This window comes from Coturnix japonica, chromosome 11, assembly GCF_054131305.1.
Source record: "Coturnix japonica strain WE chromosome 11, WE-NBRP24, whole genome shotgun sequence".
Classification (NCBI taxonomy): domain Eukaryota; kingdom Metazoa; phylum Chordata; class Aves; order Galliformes; family Phasianidae; genus Coturnix; species Coturnix japonica.
In genome coordinates, this window is record NC_140673.1 from 15,797,647 (window position 1) to 15,812,745 (window position 15,099).

The 15,099-nt window shown below is 40.9% G+C and overlaps 1 long non-coding RNA gene across 1 annotated transcript in view; it reads right to left on the reverse strand.

The window, feature by feature from the left end:
• Positions 1-2,221: 2,221 nt before the first annotated feature.
• LOC107317511 (uncharacterized) overlaps positions 2,222-15,099 on the reverse strand; it is a 38,106-nt gene continuing 25,228 nt past the window's right edge. Inside the window, exons 8-9 of the long non-coding RNA XR_014932770.1 lie at positions 10,792-13,788; positions 2,222-2,380 (exon numbers count right to left, since the gene is read on the reverse strand). This is a non-coding gene — a long non-coding RNA (uncharacterized LOC107317511). The remainder of the gene's footprint in view (positions 2,381-10,791; positions 13,789-15,099) is intronic.

Consider the following 15,099-nt stretch of genomic DNA (forward strand, 5'->3'; position numbering starts at 1 on the left):
TGGCTGATTTTTGACCATTTTTTTCCACTTCCAAGATTATCATTTCCTGTTTTACTGGGAAAGCTCATTAGAAATGAAGACCAGCATCTAGATGATCTCAGTTCACTTTACTTAGATAGGGAATGGTTGACTCAGGATGGGGAGACATTGGCTCCCTTTCAAGACCTACCAAAAAAGACAAAGTCCATAGACCACTCCTAGAATAGTGCTACTGCAATTTGCTTTCCATATACCACGGCAGAATTATAGCAGAGCTGATGACTGTGTACACGCTATTCTTTTAGTCATATGAGATCCCACAGCCATAACTCCAGCTGCTGTGCATGGGATCCTTACCAAGATCTCATTCTCTTTTACTCTGCAAAGATAATTTTGTGTTTATTGCAATGAGATGTCATATTCCAGATTGTCTGGATTCTCATAAAGCTTTTTTCTCTCTGGAACAGAATTGAGATTTGATGGTAACTAGAAATGCATGAAGACAATGAAAAATATTGTGCAAAATTTCACTCCAAATTGGACTCCACCTTTGATGATAAAATTCATTCCATTCTAATTGAAAGTAAATTGCAACGTGGAAAGTCAAAGGTTTTATTTAAAACAAAATCAGCACCATCTTTTTTTTTTATTGTGTTTTTTTTTTTCCTGAGGAGTGATCTTTTCAATGGAAACCAAATGAATTTGGACTAACTTTACAAACTTGTAACATAATATACAAATTAAAGAAGTCAAGGTTTTAAAAAAGCCAGCATGAATGTTTTGAAAAGCTATAACAATAATATTATCTGCAGCTAGGGAAGCTGGAGACATACTGTTTGATAGGCCCTATCTTACGAGGTCTAATATTAAGCTAAGTAAAATGATCTGACTGGACGGCCTTAACTAAATTTAGTAGTCTGGTGGATTGCCATTCTACTAAATTTAGTCAGCTCATAATGGGCATTAAACATCTACAATCCAAACGATAAAATCTATGTTGCTTTTTTAGGCTCCCAGTAAATGTTCAATATACTACGTTGGAGTATTAAGCAATAAGCAAGTCATGAAGGAAAATCAGGGGAAAGGTGGGAACCAGAATCCTAAGGAACGCAGAAGGAACTGGTGTGCAAAAGCTGCATTCTTGTGCTCAGAACCAGCTAGAGGCAGGCAGAGGTGCACAATGCTCCCTAGGAATGAGATCCAAAGGGAGAGGAGGTGGAGGGCTCTGTGGGTCCATTGATCCTCCCCACAAAGCTGCCACTCCAAAAGTAACTTTGTGCCGAAGTGATGGGAAGGGCTGTAGTTGTGAACTGGGCTCTCTGAGCCTCGCCATTCTTACAGAACATATGCTAATTGCGTTTTCACACCATTCCTTCCACATTTTCCATTCTAGGCTCCGTAATCCTGATGATAAACAGGGCAACATATTTCTACATAGATTTCCATGCAACTGTGAGCCAGCTTCATAGCTAGGAAAACTGCTAAGCCACTTTTCTCAAAACCACGTTTGAGGTGTTACTTACATAGTCTCTGCTGTTTAAGGGGATTTCTGCTTCTCCGCCCGTGTGTCACCTCCCTGCTGCCATGAAACCACATGACACCTTTTTTTTTTTTCCCTTCCTGTGAAACTGAACAGTGTTAGAAGCCTCTCAAAAAATTTTGGTATTAATGAACAGAGCAGAATAGTAAACAGACACAAAAAAGTAGCGCTATGAGATTACACCAATGTTTTTAAATCAAGTTGCACTCTTCTGTCCTCATATAAGAAGCTACTGGATGCTCCATTTAACTAAGCGATACTTTCGGCTTACAGACAAGAAATAGCGCTCCTGTCACCAGTTCAGCTCCCACTACAGCAATGGAGACATTGCCCTGTTATTCTGCAGGACCTGCAGGGCTGCCATTATCCTGGAAGTTGAATATATTACATTATAAGTTAGTTGTGGTCCCCACTCTACAACAGGCATATTTAACCTGTCTGAAATTTCATATGCCTCAATCTCTGCAAGAAGCAGTGCTTACTGACCAGAGGTGTGCATGCATGTTCAACAGTCAGAGACAAACAGTGGCTTTAAAAAATAACACAGTCTAAAATAATCAGTCTAGAAATTCCCTGTTTCTTTAACCCTTTACACTGAAATGGAGCAGGTAGCTCACTGGAAAAATACTTTGTACTTTTAGTGGGGGGAAGCTTCTAAAATAGTATCTAAGAAGTAGGTATCTGAAAAATAAAGCTCTTACCTGTATGCAGTCCACCTGTTTAGACACAGTATTTTGCACATGATATAAAGCAGAGGGACAGAGTCTCAAAATACAGTGCATTTTGCTCACTTGTAACTCAAGCACTGTTTGAGTTTTCACTCCAAGTTTGTCCTTTCTTACGAAATTTAAATTTGAGTTCCTAAGAAATAGACACGGGAAATGTGATTACTCTCTGAGTTTGGGAAAATTGGCCATTTTGACCTTGATTGAATCTGAAAGCCGTGTAGCTCTCAAACACCACTGCCCATTGGAGGGGACACAGAGCTAACCCCAGTGGGCAGAGGAGGCTTGTCCCCAGCACAGGCTATGGCCCAGCAAGGCCCCAGCCTGCCTGGACTGGGGAGGGGCTGTCATGGAGAATACCTGTATAACATCAGTGAATTCAAGCATAGCATCTGAACACACCAGGAGCCACGGTGCCCTAGTTCTGCTGCTCACACAGTAACTTGGTATTCTTTTTATAATTATGTCTTAATCATTTTTTTCTAATGAAATAATCATAACATATTTACAACCAGACTTTTTTTTTCTTTTTTTTTTTCTAAATCTTCAGATCACTTTCGTTTGGCCTCATACTGCCATTCCCAGCCCAAATGACACCTTTCCTATCAAAGCCAATTTGGATTTCTTTTCTCAGATATGTGTCTGCAAGGTATTTTTGTCAAATGACTTACTCAAGTTCAGATGTTACAATTAGACCTGCAGATGTAAAGGGGCAGAGCAGCAGCTCAGGATCTGACCCGACATATGTACTGGGCTCCTCCTTGCTGTACTTTGTAACTCAGTCATGAAACCTCTGTTGTGTAGCATGGCCTTATAATCCAACAGACATGGTGTTCCTTTGCTTACCCCAGTTCTGTTTCTCACTTTCAGGACAGAGGAATACTTACTAGTCAGTAACCATTGGTATCATTTTTCCAAACAAATTAGGTTTTTTTTTGGTGCTTGTTGCCTTTTCAGATATGACTCTTCCCCATCTGCCACATTTTTTCCGCACTACTTGTAAATACTTAAAAAATGCATTAGTTTCGCATTGCTCTTAAGACCTTAAGATGAGTTTCATCTAGACTTGCTCATTTGCATATATTCCCATTTTACAGGTTTTCTCCCCCTCGCTTTTTAATCAAACACCTGTTTTCACAAGGTCTTTGCTTCTGCCTAATTGCCAGTCCTTACTTTTTAGTTGTTAAAGACCGATTAAAAAAAAAAAAAAGGAAAAAGTAGTTCTATTGCTCATCCATTTTAAAATCATAATTAACTTCAGCTCCTTCCTCATTTACTAATGGGTCTATTTTCTCTCCAGTATTTCCTTTTCCCCTGACACGCTCATGAAGGCTCTCTTGTTTCTCTTGCCCCCCTTGGCTAACTTTAACTCATTCTGCCTTTAGCTGGGGAAAGGGAGACCCTCACAGCATCACGCTCGGAACTTCCACACCATTTTATACTTTCAAAGTCTTGCAGATATTAACTAATTATCTTTCATAATATGCCAGAGAACTATAGGAATATTACTAACAGCTTTATTTTGATATGGAAACTGAAAGAGAGGTCCTGAATAATCACCACTGACTGCAGGAGGGCTATTTCAACAGCTAAAGTGCTCAGGCAAGCAGAGAACGACTCCTGTTTGTAGGCACAAGGCACTGGCTCCATCAGGACATCAGCAGCAGCAAATTCAGAATGGTGAGCTCAGGAAGAGAGCACGAAATCTCTCTTTCATCTCACTTTACTTTGGGTCATGTTATTTCCATTTGTTTCTTCAGATAAGGAGTCTAGTGAGGTTTCTCACCTAGGTTTCTGCTCAGTTCTGCTGGTCAGGTGATCCTACATGATGCATTAATTCCTCTGATTAAAAATGCCATGGGAGAAAGCAGTTCAATTGTTTTCCCAGAGGATCTTTTTAAAAACCTGTTGTTCCTTACAGAAGTGCCTGACAAACATCTTTACTTCTTGACAGCCATTACTCTTAAAGAAACAATTTCAAAACCTTATGCTCGGGGTGCTTGAACTAAGATTTAACTAGTCCCATTTACACAGGGGCATACCAAGGATGGATATTTTTATGCACATATGCCAGATTATGTTTCCCATAATTTTCTTTAGCTTCATTACACGCACACAGCACTACCCAGCTTGCAGTCCATGGACCACTGGTAGGCCATAAAGCATCAGAAAGCGGTGGATGAAACAACTTCAAATGTTTTTCAAGCAAGACTGAAAGTTCCAGTGAGCAAAGAAAGAGTAGGGGGTGAAATCAAATTAACAAGTGAACAATCAAAGCCTATCTTAATTTTTAGTTGGTTCGCAAATGAAAAGCACTGTGGTTAGATGCTCAACACTGCCTGGGGATATTTTTTTCATGATCCTAAACAGTGGTTAAACAATGCTTTGCGTGTCTGGAAATCTTAAAAATAAAGTGGTTTTCACAAGATTCTTTTCGTCTAAGCTGGTGTCAGCAATGTCTTCATCGTCTTTGCTTGAGCTGTGGATGATGACGATGCTGTGCTCCACCTAATGCCTACTGTAACCCTTCCCTAGGCATCAGCTGATCGAGGACCTTTGCTGAGCTCCCCTCTCCTGTTGCCTTCTGTCCACACAGGACATGCTCCCCTACAGCCAGGAGCTTCCAGAGGGTGAGCTCACACAGGTGCCAGGCTATGATTTATGGGGCCAGGGTGTCTGGATGAGGAACAGAGCTGCTATTTTCCTCTTTCCTGAGGGACTTCCCAGGGCTGGAAAGGGAGATGTGATGGTCTAGTTCCTCCAGCTCCAGCCATTCCAGAAAAACGCCCAAATTAGCTTTTGGATCTCCTTTGAGTGTACATACAGCAGAGAAAGCAAGGGGAGCATTCAGACCCTAACAACGGCTTGGTTACATCCCGCTGAGCAGCAGAGGCTCAGCACGCAGCCTGCTGAGTGCTCCCAAACTGTGCTGGCCATGTACCCAGTTTGGATGTTTATGGAGGTTTCTCTCTGAGGGCTGAAAGCTTGCATCTGTGCTTCCAGTTCAAGTTCTCTCACAAATTTGAACAAAAACCTTGTAAAGTTCAGCATCTTCCAAATTGCCCCATATAAGTCACTACTGAAACCATATCCAAATGGTTCTCCCCCCCTCACCATACCTTCCACAGAAATGACCTAAACTTTGTCAGGTTCACATGTCCCTAGAGATGATCTCATTTCACTGCTTCAAAAGAGCTTTGGTCTGCACAGCCTGTAGCAGCAAATTTACACTTCAAAAAGCAGACAGCTTTTTCCACATCTTATTCACTTAATGGGTGAGAATGTAAAATTAGTTCCGTTGCTGATGAGGACCTTGAGCCAAATGAAAAGTGTTCATTTGTCAGCACAGACTTACAGCCTGAAACATGATTATATAGCTAATCCAATAATGGGTTTTGATGCTGAGCATTTATTTATATACAGTATGTCTTGTTATCTGTTGATAATCAGGCTCTACAATTTACTCTCTTTTGTGTCATTAGACATAGCAACATCTTCTAGACATAGTACATTTGCGTGTCAACATACAAACGCACACAAAACCGTTGTGACCAAAATACCGTCTGCCTAGATTTTAATGCAACAGCGTTTGAGTTGGGGCTTTTTGTAATTTAAAATATTAGTAGCAAATTAATCATTTTAGACTGAGAGCCTCTCTGCATCTTATAAGTCTTAACAGATTAAAATTTGAAACATAAATTTTGTTCCCTTATCTATAGCATCATATGGACTGATTTATTCCTTTTTGCCTGATGTGAATCCCAATAGCTAATTATCTTAAATATCATTTTCTATATATGAAATGGTCCCCATTCTAAAATACTCCGTATCCCAACATCAAACATATCTGACCCTTCGGTAACTTCACAAACAGCACTGTTTGATGGCTCAAAAAAAAAATTGAAATAAAATAAACATCTTTTATAAAAAATAAAGTAAGCATAACTTGTTCATCTTAATATTAGGCATCATTCCTACATCAGGTACACTGAAAAACAGAAAAGTTGTTTGCCTGCTGCTCTAATTTAAAAAGTACTGTTGGGACTAATTTCTGCTGCTACCTTATACTCACACAGTTGTGTGGATGACTGTAAATATCGAGCACTGAATTATTAGGACAGTTTACTCCTCAACTAAATATACAAAGTATCACATTTGAATATTTAAAATGGGGAGACGTTGCTAGTTATGCTATGGAATGATACATCAAAACACTCACCAGATTTTATTTTTTTTTTAAATGCATGGGAAAGTAAAATCAATCCAGTATGAAACTGGGAGTTAATTGCAAATGTGGGGCACACCTGCAAACTCTGTGAACACTCCTGCAACACTACACAGAACAATCTCTGTGCTAAAGGATAGGTCTGCATGCAGAAACACCCAGGAACACCTCCGTGGGCTGGGTGAAGTCTTGTCCAAATTTGGCAGTCAGGAGACTTTCAGAAGCAATGCTATTAAGTAAAATTCACCTTAAAGGACACTGCAAATCAAGGGTGCAGGTGAGGCACACATGACGCATAAGCCAAGCTCCAGCTTTGCCACTGCCTTTGGAACGAGCAGGATCAGGCCTCCCTGTGTGCTTTTGTTCAGCTGAAATTTACTCTACAATAAATACTTATATATTGCTGCAACATGATGTTTTATTGGGCTGCACCAGTTTACTAAAAACAGCAGGCTGGTAATAGCAGTGCTTGTGGTTTTGCCTGTAATTCATTTCTGCATGGTAATGCACAGGGAGAGATATGATACAAGATAATAAGGCAAATTAAAAAAATGACTAAACTCAGTACTTGCAGTACACGGTACATTAGGACCATGTTCAGACAGGCTGATTCTTTGGACATTTTTATTTTTTGCTTTACCTTAGCGAGGTAATTCATTAGGTATTCGCTTGGGTAAAGAATAAATGAATATAGCATACATTACATCCTCACTTCAGTTGCAGAAACAAATCTTTCCTGTACCCGCCAGTGTAATCTTTGGAGTTTTCGTTCTATAAAACACCTCAAGAAAAATGCACCTCGGTAAGATTTACACTTTATTACTCTAATGATTCTACAAACACTGCCACAATGTGATGAAAGGCAAAGCAGTCCTGATCTGATTGAGAGCTAATAAAAATCAGTACTGAAAACTGAAAATAGCACCCTTATCATCTTTCTTTCATTTAGACCTGATTACTAGGGGATTATAATGCAATCACAGCTATGTGTGAGAGGTAGCTATGGGAACCAGTTTTAACTGTTTATCTAGCCAAAGATCTTAATTTAAGTTTGAACACTCTGATTCATTTATATGTAAGACACCAAGGAGACAAAATGCAGAAGAAACAGATGCTCACTTGTTCTTTCCATTTAACTTCATAAGCTACCAGCCAATTTGTCTTTCAGGGACAAAATTAATTTCTGATGACAATGTGAGTAAGTAATAAACTCGGAGTTCCTGTCCTGGGAAACTTGTTAAGGCCATGTAATGTTCTGGAGTTATTTAGAAAAAAACAATTTGCTCATAGACTTGCAGAGACATCTGTAACAGAGTTTTCTTTGTCCCTGTGCTGTTACTCATTTCTGGGGGCTTTATGACACCTTTTCCAGAGGTTGTTTTGAAAAAAGTTCAAAAGGAAACATATTGCCCATTATTTCTTTCCTGTGGGGTATTTCTTTTCTTTTTTTTTTTTTTACACAAATCTTTTTTTTTATTTTTTTTCCCCCTTCATATTCACAAATCATACAAACCCCAACCCATTTGTTTTGCTACTTCCCCACTGCCAGGGAAAGGAACCGGCAGCCAGGACCCTAGCAGCATTAGTCAAAAATTATGAGGAAAACAGTTTGTCGGAAATTTAGAGGCAAGTACGCACCTGAAAACGTCTGACAGAGTGCTACAAAAGAGTCTGTTCCGCGTTTGGATGGAGGGAGATTTGCCCATTAATGCTGTTAACTCTGTTAAGCTACAGTCATTAGCGAGAGAAAAAATGCCAAAACGAGGAGGAAGGAGAGAGAGACAAACACCCTAAGATCCCATAGGGAGCAGCAGAGGCTGCGTGCGCATGCTGCTCTACCAGTTACTAAACCAAAATGTTCTCTACCTTTCATTATCTTTGTTGGCGCTATTTCTCCAATTTGATATTTATTTTACACATGCAGTTCTTTACTTTGGTAATACTCTTCCATCATTTGGTGCATTCATTGGGGCTTTATCCCCGCCTGGCAGTCCCTCCACACCTGAGGTTTTCTCTTAGGTAAATTCCGGCAGTCTAATGCCTGTCCATTAGCGCACTTAGAATTGCTCCGTCTGCTGTGCTTAACATTCGTTTACAGCTTGTGTGCTGCACATGAATGTTCCTATTCCAGCAGGTCTTTTGAAGAAAGTTTGAAGTAAGTTGCAAAATGTTTCTTTTTCATCTAAACAGGGAAATGAATTTAAGAAAGGAAGAGAAGAGCCTGAAGGTTTAGCTCTTTCAAATTTTAAACAGAATTCAAAACACTATTGGAACAAATCCATCAGGGAAAGCGCTAGAGCACCTGCATTTTAAGAGTGAATCTCTTCCCTAACTCCTTCCTTGATAATAGCTTGCACGAACAGCACCTTTAAACCACATCAATCCCAGATGCTTTCCATCCATCCGGTTATTATTTCCCTTGGCACTGAAGCACACTTCCCTCCAGACTGAAGCTTCTCAGTGACGTGCAGCCCAACGTCTCCCAACAAGGAGTGACTAACATTTAATTCAGATGCAACTATAAAACAAGGGGAACTTTAATCTTGGGTCTTCAAAGAGCTCGACCTGGACACTGCATGGATCAATTCTATCTCTGGAAGTAAAGGCCATATGATTTCAAATATGAATGGTGAGGATGAAGTTTGGAGAGGAACAACTAAAAGTTCAACAAGAATTCTAAACTTTAACCACCACAGTTCTGTTTGTGTTTACATTGCAGCACATCACCAGCACACAGCCCAAGTGCATAAGATGTGGTCTGAATCCCTGTCTGCAGGGAAGGGCATACTGTGGTTAAACTGTTTCCTACTACTCAACTTTACTTTCAGTTTGTTTTCAGTGGCTGAGCTGGTGCTTTGACATGTGGCTTGGCTGGTAGCTGAGCACCAATGTGGGTGCCAGCAGCAAGAACCACTTCTTATCAGTAGAACTCACAGAAAATAAAACTGAATTGCTCTAACTGATTTTTTAATTTTTTTTTTTAACCTGCCACCCTTTCCACATAGCTTTAAAGGCTTGTCTACAAAGGCAGGATACATACCGAGGCCATACAGATGAAAACAAAGCATTAATTCACATTTCAAGAAAGGAAATTAAGGAAAGTTCACACACTTCAGAAAAACCACAGCATTTTGCAAATGAAATTAATGCTTTCAAGTGATGACATCAGCCAGCACTGCAACATCTTCCTGCAATGAAAAGCAGGAGCTGCAGCAGGGATATGACAGCAGTGTTTCTTTAAGGGAGGGTCTCTTGAAATTCCTCACCTGAGATACTCCACAGATGTTAGGGCGTGCTGGTTTACTGGGGCTAATTTAATCATATAGCTTGTAACAGCATAAAAGAAAGACTCCACGAGGAATGTTTGGGTGGAGACTTGTTCTTCATGGAGCTCTAAAGACAAGTTTGTGAAAACACATGTTGGCTACTCGGAAGCACAGCAGCCTTCTTTGGACAAAAGAAAATGATTTTCTGGATTACAGGTAGAGGAGAGAGGTAGCTACAGTATGGCTACAGACTGTATAATATTAATCCTCCACAATAAAAAAAAAGAAAGGTGAGTGAAAAGAAGGGCCTAAACTATTATGGAAAACCTGTTCAATAGAACCACAGCTCTCTCATGGGTCTTGTGCAAGTCTAAGACCTGAATCAACACCACAGTGAAGAATCTCTTAACATACATTTAAAAATCTAATGATTTGCTTCTTAAGAGTTGCAGATCAGGAAGACATTATCAGAACAATGAAAAACCTGGCATCTCTATAACACTATAAAGTATTTCCAAAACCAGGCTGACATCTTCCACTCTTCCACAAGTAGAGTATAACATGTTACACACTTTAATGTAGAATGTCTTATGCAACCTGCTTCCATTTCATTGAAGCTATTAATCTAGGGGTTGGATATCTGAAAGCTAATTTTGATTAAGTTAAGAAGTGGGAATACTACAGCAGGGCTAGGCTGAGGTAAGTTTAAGAAAAGGGTAAGAGTCCACAGGCACCTGTAAAATGCCCCAAATACAGGATGAATCTATGACAATTTCTTCAAGGTACTGAACCCTTGCTCCCAGAGGACCATAGATTGTTTAGGATGAAAAATACTGAAGAAGGATGCCCACACCCTGGCCTAATTTAGTATTGCACATATTGTAATCAACGTATTTCTGCTACAACAGAAGCAACATGAGCTCCCTCAGCAGTTTACACTGCAAAGTGACAACAAAAAGGGAAAAATTTCTTTTAACTCTATAAATCAGTGCAAAAAGCAGCATTTGATGCCAAACCCAACAGAAGCTATATGAGAGCAGCATCAATAATACTCACTTCAGTAAGATAATCCTGGTCAGGGTCACCTGTAGTCTTGAAGAGCATCAGTCTTTGGTAGACCAAAAAGTCAGCAGATGGTAATCCTTTCTGCAAAGCCTCGGTAGAAACCAAATCTTTGTTTTGTGGCACATATAGGCTGTAAAATCCATGAAACTCAAATCTCAAGGACTACAAAATAAATCCACTCCCGTGCAGTGCTAATACAGGAAATTCCAGTGTAAGGGAATGCAGCCTCCTATCCAACATACCGCAACAAGCAGAAGAATGTAGCTTTGGAGGAAAGCTTTTAACTGGTTCCTAGTGGGTTAGTGCACGAGTCAGCTTTGCATTCAGGTAACCGACCTGTCAACTGTGTTCTGACGGCCTCCCCATGGCAGAGGGCCTACTGGATAGCATACCCTGCCGCCCCCCACCCTGTTTTTTGCATACATCAAGCACCCCAAGGATGGTTTTGCTTTTTTGGTGAGCTCATGGGGAGGCACACTGTGACATGAAAGTCTCTCCCTTTGAGAGAAGTTAGTAAAAATTATTCTGAGGGCTCTCCCACTCCTCATGAAGTCAGTAAAAAACATCAACACCAAAAATATCATCTGAACCAAGTGGCAAATATAAATTGAAGCTTAACGTGTATCAAAACCTTGCTGCTGGCAAGGCTACCAGTTAGAATAAAACATATTGCCCACTTTTTGATAAATACTTGTCTGACTATCTGACTACCAAGAACTGAGGCTCAAACCATTTGGATCATACATGGCCTTCAGAGATAACTATCTGTCAAAAAAAATATGGACCCTGATCTTGGTGTAGCTTCAACAGTAGCACCTCATGTACACTCTCCACTCCTTCCTCCAAGAAACAGGTGGCCTCAGAGAGCAAAAGATGCAAAGCTTGGGCCCACTGCTATGCCTGTGGTACCTGGGGACATGACAAAGGTTGTAGCAGAATGTGCACTGGGGTGCAGGTCACAGTGTCCAGCCACACTGCAAATGTTAGCCAGCAATCCCCACAGCAAAATCACTCTGTTTTTACAGAAGGGTTCCTCCACCACCCCAGCAGAAACCAGCAACCCGAGAGTGACTATGAGTGCCACATGAAAGACTGCCTGTTCCAGTGAGATGAAAGGCACCAAACCTGAGACAATTATTTTGTCAAACCTCATTGCGAATCTTGTAAAGCCATCTCCCATCCTGTAACCGTTCTGTGGTTAAATAGTAGCTTCGGTTCTCTGATGTTGCAATCCAGCACCTTTCACAGCCATTACATTCCCTCTAAATTAATTCTAGGAAAAAATGCATTCTGCTCAGAGTTATTTCTATTGCCCAGTTGTTTTGTATGAATCTGATAACTAGTTTCCTGCTACAGAGATTACATCTTGAATACTTAATGTCAATTTGGAAATTTTTTAGACAAAACAAAAATAGATCTAAAATATAACGCACAGTTTAGCTAAGTGTAGAACATTAATGCAAGGCATGACTGGAAAAACAGCCAGCAAATTGAAGGAGGAGAGCAGACTCAATGGATATCTCTCAGGGTTAGTACATGCTGTAACTGGTCATTCAGGCATTTCAAGTCCTGAAAGCACATTTTTTAATGCATCAAAATCTCAGAGTTCAATATTTAAAAAAAAAAAAAAAGAAGAAGAAGAAGGATAGAGTGCAGCCAAAGGATAGCATTTAACAACCATTTCAAAATGAAATCTAAATATGCTTACATATTAGATAAACGTTGGCTTCCAGGGAAGCTTTTCAACAGTTTAATTCCATCCTGGACTAGAATATATGGAAATGTTTAGAATTTCCTTAAGTGTCCAGAGCCCTCTGCTAAGCTAACAAGATGATATTGCTATTCATATAATAGAAGATTTTTTTTCCACTGAAGTAACTCACTGGCCTTTATTTGTGACTTTTATTTCTTTTTCTTTTGTGCTGCAGTGCAATTTCATTTATAGAACTACACAATAATTACTTTTTTTATATTCTCATCATATACTGATAATTCAACTGCCCTATTTTTTGCCACATGGATGCCATCTATGTTTTTTTAAATGTCAGAGGCTTTCTCCCCTCACTACTTAAAACTCAGCAGAGCCAGCGGGTTGCATACAGCTGAAACATCTTTTCACTGGCTTCTCTCTCTCACTCCTTCTGCCCCTTTTCCACTTTGATAGAAAATTTAGGTCCTTTGCAAGTTTTCCTCATCCTTCATAGCCAAACCAGGGATGGCCAGTCCATGGGGCATCACACAAACACAACACAAGTACACAATGCCTGCAGAACAGATCTACTAAGGTCAGCCTGAGTAGGCCAAAATATTATACAGGAAGCAGAGACCCAGATTGCTTCTAAATGCATCACCAACCCACAGCAAGTGTAGGCCTGCATGTTCCCAGCAACAGATGAGGAAAATGCAGCCCAGAAGTCAAAAAGATCAGCCCAGATGAGATGGGCAGTGAAAAGCACAGCCTTTAGCAGTCATGAACTGCCTGTTGACACTGTACCTTTGGGCTGGTCCGGGCAACCTGCCCTTCACTGCTCAACCTGCCAACACAGTGCAAGGAAGACCAGCCCCAGCCAATGCAGAGCTGGGTGGGCTGCTGTGTGAGTCCCATGCAGCAGCTGGCATCTCAATCTATCCCAATGGGGTGGCCCAGAGCTCCCTAAGGACAGGGCAGCACGTTGGCAGTGCTTGGGCAGAGCTTTCACAGGAACAGCAGCAGCAGCTTAGCATACAGAGAAAGTACTGACATGACCCCCCTGCAGGTAGGTGGGTGCAGACCGCTTTGACCAGGGGCACTGGTGATGACAACCTGTTTACCTGCACAGACTCAGCATTACTTTGCAAGGCCAAAGAGAGGAGCAGGGCTTTCTTCCAGCTGGTGGTATGTGCAGAGCTGGTGCTGTATGTCAGACGTTGAAGGTCTTACTTCAGAACACAATGGCTTGGTGCTCAGCCCAAAGGTGTCCCAGTGTGGCCAGCCACACCTCTGGTGGTCTTAAAGACAGCAACACAAGTAATTGCATAAATGGGGTTGTGATTATTTTCCTGTAACTTTTTCTTTATTTCAGCCTTCTTTTTCAGTCTGTGTCTTCAAAGTTGAAGGAAATAACGTGAGAAAGAAGACTTCATAGCAGAGAAAGCAGCACACATTTTAACTGTACTTAAAATCAGGGAGGAATCTGAAGGCCAAAGAAAACAGTCTGCACTGCTGATGAAATTCTGTGAGTTGTCTTTTTGCACAATGCCTTTGAGCATGTCCACCACTAACAGCTGTACTCTGACACTGAACATGAAACCCTATAGAATGTTTTTGTCTGGTCTAACTTCCCATGGCTAGTTTATCTCAAAATGCAAGAGAGACAAGGAAGATTAGGAGCAGCAAGCAAACCTGCTTAGCAAACAGATATGAATCTGTGACACCTTCTCTTCACAAAAGCAGAGCCTACAAATACAGGTTAAAATGGCTGAGCTGACTTTTTCAGAAAGATTAAAACCATTCAGCTTCTGCAGACTGAAAGGTGATCCCAAATTGTGAGTGCTCATCAGTCAGGGGCAAGCACAGGCCTTTTAATGTGGCTACTCAAGCGGTAGCCCAGGAAGAGCAACTTGCACAATTTGGCAGCTGGATGTGGAGATAATCGTGTGGATATGGGCACTGACTTCTCTGCCAAACAGATAATAGGACAAAAAAAAAAAAAGAGGAAGATGCCAAGGAGATACTTGATTTCTTTAAGTAATTGTGACTTGCAATTTGTTATCATGCTCAAGTGAAGCATCAAGAAGTTTCATGTTTTTGCTAATTTTTAGGGAGAATTGATAATATCAGCATTCAGCTATCTGCAATTGCCACTCTTTTGGTTCCTAACATAACTTGATCATGAAGAGTCCATCGTGTCTGAATTACAATGTTGGTTCCCGGTCTGAGCTAGCAGAAAATGACTGCAAAGGAGAGTAATTGAGAGGAGGCTGACCTAGGCCAGGCCACTGATCTTTTACACAGCTGACAGCCCTCCCTTCAGATAGAGCCTTGCCCTCGGTATTCCCTCGGCTGCCATGGACCCATGACTACCCTGTCCAGGTGGCCTGTTCTCTGGGCACGGAAGCTTGCTCACATCAGCCCTCGCCTTCTCTTCAGCATCAGGGAGAGGTTCCAGTGCCTTTGAAAGACTGAAGTGGATACCTCATTAGGCCTTGATTATCCTCAAGCAATTGCTTAGATTTCTGCCCTAATACCAATCAGCCTTTTTTAGCAGAGGTCGTGGAATGGGCAGTGGCTGTCTTGTCTTCGTTATAATGCATCATTTG